The sequence below is a fragment of the Arachis duranensis genome, chromosome 6 (assembly GCF_000817695.3).
Source record: "Arachis duranensis cultivar V14167 chromosome 6, aradu.V14167.gnm2.J7QH, whole genome shotgun sequence".
NCBI lineage: Eukaryota > Viridiplantae > Streptophyta > Magnoliopsida > Fabales > Fabaceae > Arachis > Arachis duranensis.
The window spans coordinates 89,810,847-89,817,060 of NC_029777.3; the positions used below are offsets into that span (position 1 = coordinate 89,810,847).

A 6,214-nucleotide genomic window follows, 5' to 3' on the forward strand; every position below is an offset into this window, starting at 1 on the left:
ATGCCTATTTATGGATTAGTGAGAATCTAGGCTGGATATTTGGTGAAGAAGTTTAGGATGCTTAGTGAGTTTTTATTGCAGTGCATTGTATTTATTTGGCACTTTTACCGTACTGGGAACCCATGGGCCCGGGGTTCTCATTCCGTATATATCTCTTGTTTTTCAGATACAGGTCCAGGTGCTCAGAAGTGAGCTGTGGTTCGTCTGAGAGCCGGCGAAGATCTTTATTTTCTCTACTTTGTGTTTTGCTTAGAATCTCTCCACCTTTGTTTTGAGGATATTATATTATGTGTTGAACTCTTTTGGAACTTGCCTTTAGAGGCTCTTATGTTTCCTTTGGGAGAGATTAGGATGTACTGTTGTCAACTACTTTCATACTGTACCCTAGCCGGCCTAAACTTCGCGGGTCGCGACTAGTGGCTATTTACTTATGTTATATATATCTATCTGTTATCTATCTCTTAATCTCCTTTATGCCTTGTCCATATATCGCTTTCGGCTTCATGTTTTATCTTTCCGTTGTCAAATCGTGAGTGATACGTCTTCGCGATTTTATTTCTTCTCTTTTCAGGCTCCTCGATTAATACTCCTTTCGAAATTACCTATGTTTATATATTAAAAATCCACCTGAGAGTCGTACCACCGTAATATCATTGACTTATGACTCGAGCATAAGGATTTGAATATTAGGGTGTTACATAATACACTCCCCCCTTCTCCTTCTCCAACGCAGCACCCCTCTCCCTCCCCAACGCACTCCCCTTCCCTAATGCAGCTTCCACTTCCTAATATCCTTAGCTCTTTGACCTCGTGTTCTTTCTTTAACCTGTCCAGCCACCGCCTCCGTCGGTGCTACTCCAACGTCATCGCGATGCCTCTGTTCCGTCGTTGTTCACTGCGGTTCCACCGGCCTGTTTTGGCGAGCTTTCCCTGTGTTTCGTTGTGCTTCTGCCGCCATTACTCCATGCTTCTGCTGCCATTTAACCTCTGCTCCGCCGTGCTCCAGCCCTCATCTTTTAGCCTCAGTTCCGCGCGGGGCCTAATCTCTATTCAGATGTCGTTCTGCCACTGTTCAACCATCTCTGTTGAATTATAAAGCTCCAGCTCCCTCTCCCTTTTTATTTTTAGTTATTGTTTTAATGATTAGGTTGTTGTTCCAGTTCTTGTTTTGTTGGTGATTTGTTGTATTAACTTGTTTTAATTATAATTTGTTTTGGAATTAGGTCAAAGAGAGAGACGTAGGAGTGGAACCTGCATTGGGGAGGCGGGAGTGCGTTGGGGAGGGAAAGGGGGACTGCGTAGGGAGGGAGAGGGGGGAGTGTGTTGGTAAGGGAGGGATTAGGGCTGAGGAGGGGAATTTCGCCAGGTCACTGATACGGATTTGACAAATAATATCCACCGGCAAGTGCATCGGGTCGTAATTAAGTAATAACTCACGATGAGTGAGGTCGATCCCACAAGGATTGATAGATCAAGCAACTTTAATTAATTGGCTATTCTAGTTAAACAATCAATTTGATGAGGTTTGATTAAATATTAGATAACTTGGTAGTGAAGTAAATGACTGAAAAGTAAAGAGCAAAGAGATAAATGACTGGAACTAAAGAGTAGTAAATAACTAGGAATGTAAAGTGCAAAAAAATAAATTGCAATAACGTAAATGCGGGAAGAATAAATGGAAAGAAAAGTAAATTGCTGGAATGTAAAGGAAGTAATGAAAAGGAGCATTAAATGGAAAGCTAATGATCAGGAAGGGAAAAGATAGAATGAGGGAGGATCATTGGGGTACAGAGATATAGAATTCTCCGGATCAAATTGCTTTTCATCTCATCTTTAATCATGCAATTCACTGATCTCTTGGCAATCCTAAGTGATTGAAACCCAATTCCTTGGTGAATCAATCTCTCTTAACTTGATCAATTATCAATTCCTTGATCTAATTGCTCATGAGAAGAGATGAAGATTGGTCTTTGATTTAGAGCCACACAATCCCATAAATCCAGATTGTGGGTTGATTAAATGTTACAATATCAATCCCAAACCCAGATTTACACAATTGTGAGAAAGAAATTCAAGCATAATTTTATGATTCCTTTCCCAAGGTTCACATAGAATCTATGTAAGATTAAAATTCTTTCCCAAAATATTTGAATCTTTGAAATGAAGAGTTGGCGTGCCACTTCATAGTGCACGCCCTTCACACACCCAAGCTTGCCCTCTGGAGATGTTTCCTGGCATGCCATGCTCTACACACGCCCATGGGCACGCCAGTGCTGAAGGGTTGGTGTGCCACTTGAGATAACACGCCATATTACACGCCCATGGTTGAAGAGAAAAAGAGGTGTGCCACGCTCAGCTGCATGCCCGTGTTGAAACTCTTGAGCTACTTTCTGGAAACCTTGCCTGGCGTGCTATGCCATAGGCATGCCCATTGGCATGCCTTAGATGAAGGTTGTCGTGTCACTTGGGAAGGCAAGCCCAAGGCCATGCCAAAAGTGAAGAGAATTTGAGAAGAGTTGGTGTGCCACGCCATACGCATGCCCAGGGTAGTGCCTCATGAGGAATGGCCCAGCGTGCCACGCTCAGGGATACGCCTTCTTGCTTGTTGCTACTGGAGAATAGGCCCGACGTGGCACGCCATATTGCACGCCAGTGGCATGCCCTTAAATATGAACCTAGTGATGTGTGAGTATCTTTTCTATTTTTTCCTAGTGATTTGTATTCAAATTGTTGAGTTTAATCAAAATTTAAATACCTTTTAGCCACTATGGATGCTACTTTGAGTTGTGTACAATTCTATTTATTTCAGGTAGCATTCGGATGGATTTGAGGGAGTTTTGCAGCAGAAAGGAAAGAAAGTGAATGATGCTGTCAACCCCGACTGCCTTGCACTCAACTAGAAATAACTTGAGCTACTGAGGTCCAATTGATGTGGTTCTAGTGGCATTGGAAAGCTAACTTCCAGGGCTTTCCAAATGTCTAATAGTGCACACTTATTTTCCAGCAAACTCTGCCTACTCCACGTTGAACATGGCCCCTGCCAAGTTCAGCGTGGACTTGAAAAACTTCCAGGGGAAACCACGCGCAACATTCTACGCTAAACTTGGGCTAAGCCGAGTTCAGCATGGATTCAAAGGAACACGCTAAAAATCACACTGCCTTCTCCACGCTGAACTTGGGAAAAGCCAAGTTCAGCGTGGACCTCAACATCTCAAGTGGTCCCCATGTACGTCCAGGAGCAGAAACGAATGATTAATTAGTTTTGATTAAACTTCTATTTTATTTATAATTAGGAAAAGATATTATTTAGTTTTAGAAAATATATTTTACATTTATTAGGATTAGATATAAAAGGGAAAAGAATTAGCCCTTCGGGCTCCTCTCACTTCTCTTCTACCTCATTTCGCAATTTACAATTTACCTGAATCCTAGTTTTTCTCTCCGAACAATGAGCAGATAAACCTCCACTATTAAGATTAGGAGCTCTGTCTATTGTATGGATTGATACTATTATTTTTCTATTTTAATTCATGTACTGATTTATAATTCAAGAATTGTTTTCGTTCTTTATCTTATGAATCTGGGTAGAACGGAAGTATGACCTTGGTTCTAATTGAGTTCTTGTATAACTTGGAAAAGCTCTTTACTTGAACAACAGCTTGAAAATATATTCTCCTAAATTTCTAATTATCTGAACTTAATGGGATACGTGACATATAATCCTCTTATATTTGGGTAATTAGAATTTTTGTGGCATATAAACTAGAATTGAACTTCACCCTCTAATTGGAATTAAGTGACCAAAGAATTGGCGGTTGATGAATTTTAGATGAGACTAAAAAGGTCTAAGGAATTAGGGTTTAGTCACATATAGTTTGCCATAAATTAGATCTTGCATGATTAAAATAGTTAGTAAGAAAAGTCAATTTGAAAAATAGATAACTCTGAAGCCTTAACTGTTGATCCATATATTATTCACAACTTATTTACTGCTGCTTTCTGATATTCTGAATTTACTGTTAATGCTTTTGAACTCTCAAAACACCATTTTCTGTTTGCCTAACTAAGTAATTTAATCAACCATTATTACTTAGTCCATCAATTCTTGTGGGATCGACCCTCATTCACCTGAGGTACTACTTGGTACGACCCGGTGCACTTACCGGTTAGTTTGTGGTTGTAAATTCTGCACCAAGTTTTTGGCGCCGTTGCCGAAAATTGATTGTGATTGACAACTATTCGTTGTTTGATTTCTTAGATTAGATAATTTTTCTTTTAATTAGTTTTATTTTAGTATTATTAATTTTTATTTTTCATTTTTTTCCTTTAATTTCTCTTCCTTTTCATTCATTAACCCCTGCCCGTTTTCTTTTTTTACTTCCTTTTTGCTTTTGATTTTTTTTTGTCCGTTTTTATTTTATTTTTTTATTTTTATTTTCTTTTATTTTCGTTTTTGTTTCCTTCCATTATTTTTTTCTATATTCTATTAGTTTTGTTTTATTTTTGTCTTTAATTTTCAAAAAAAAGAAATTTTATCATATATTTTTCTTTAGTTTTTGAAATTAAGTTTGGTGTCTCCTAGTTATTTTTATTTTAATTTTTCTGTTTATTTTTCTTATAATTTTTGAAATTTTTTGGCTTTAATTATTTAATTAGTTTATTTTATTTCTTTTATACAGGTTACCTCTCTGGGAATTCTCTGCACTCTGACGTAGAAATTCCCATCTTTTCTTGTTTTTTATTTATTTATGAGCAGGAATAGAGATAAGGAACCTCTTTTAGACTTTGATCCTGAACCCGAAAGGACTTTCAGGCAGCCTTGCAACAAGCAAGACTTTACAAGGCAGCAGAGTCCACTATGAATCATAATAATGCTGCTAATGCCAATGTGGCAAATCCAGTTGGGAATGAACGACCTAGAAGAGTGCTTGGCTCATACACTGCTCCTACTGCAGATCTTTATGGAAAAAGCATTGTGGTGCCTCCTATAGCTGCAAACAACTTTGAACTGAAGCCACAACTAGTGATTTTGGTGCAACAAAACTGTCAATATCATGGACTCCATCAGGAAGATCCCAATCAGTTTATCTCTAATTTTCTGCAGATTTGTGATGGAAGTGGATCCTCTCCAGTAAAAGAAAAATTGGATGGTATTCAGTGCTTAATCTAACCATTCATTATTCTCTCTCTGTTATTTATTTCTGGTCCCACTTATAGAATCAAAGGTGGAAAATCATACTGTATCTTGTCAAGTGTTAAAAAATCTGGAGAGGATCCATTTTTCGATTTGTGATAATGTGAAATCTAATGGGGTGAATCCTGAGGTGTACAAACTTATGCTCTTCCCATTTGCTTTGAGGGATAGAGCAAAGCTGTGGTTAGATTCTCAACCCAAGGAGAGTCTGGATACTTGGAAAAAGGTTGTCACTGGATTTTTAACTAAATTTTTTCCACCTAAAAAGCTGACTAAGCTTAGGGTAGAGGTTCAAACCTTTAGACAGAAGGATGGTGAGACCCTTTATGAAGCTTGGGAGAGGTACAAGCTGCTGACTAGGTAATGCCCTCCGGACATGTTCTCTAAATGGACCCAACTAGATATCTTTTATGAAGGCTTGGGTGAAATGTCCAAGATGTGTTTAGATAATTCTACAGGTGGTTCATTGGACATGAAAAAGACACCGGAGGAAACTACTGACCTTATTGAATTGGTTACTAGCAACCAATATTTATATTCATCTAACAGGAATCCTGTGAACTCAGAGACCCCTCAAAAGAAAGGCGTGTTGGAAGTAGAAGTTTTTGATGCTCATCTTGCTCAGAACAAAATTTTGACTCAGCAGATGAATCTAATTACTCAACAGTTGAGTGGAATCCAAGTTTCAGCTGTCAACACTCAGAATGCACAAGAGGCCCTTTATGACATGACATGTAATTTTATGCAAAATAAAAATTATGATTATGCTCAATCTTCTTTTGAACAGGTCAATTACATGGGGAGTGCTCCTAGAAATCTCAATAATGATCCCTATTCTAAGACCTACAATCAGGGGTGGAGAAATCACCAAAATTTTGGGTGGAGAGAGCAACCTCAGAGGCCACAGAATTTTAATAATAATTCTTAGGGTGGTTTTCAACAGAATAATTTTAATAACCACCAGTTTCAATCATCTCAGCAAGCAACTTCTCAGCCCCAGCAGAATAATGATTTGGAAGC

General features: G+C 38.4%; 1 non-coding gene across 1 annotated transcript; it reads right to left on the minus strand.

Annotated features, from left to right (window-relative positions):
- Positions 1 to 5,469: 5,469 nt before the first annotated feature.
- On the minus strand, positions 5,470 to 5,575 carry LOC127740292 (small nucleolar RNA R71). The gene has a single exon (XR_008000971.1). It is a non-coding gene; the product is annotated as a small nucleolar RNA R71 (small nucleolar RNA).
- Between the last annotated feature and the right edge of the window lie 639 nt (positions 5,576 to 6,214).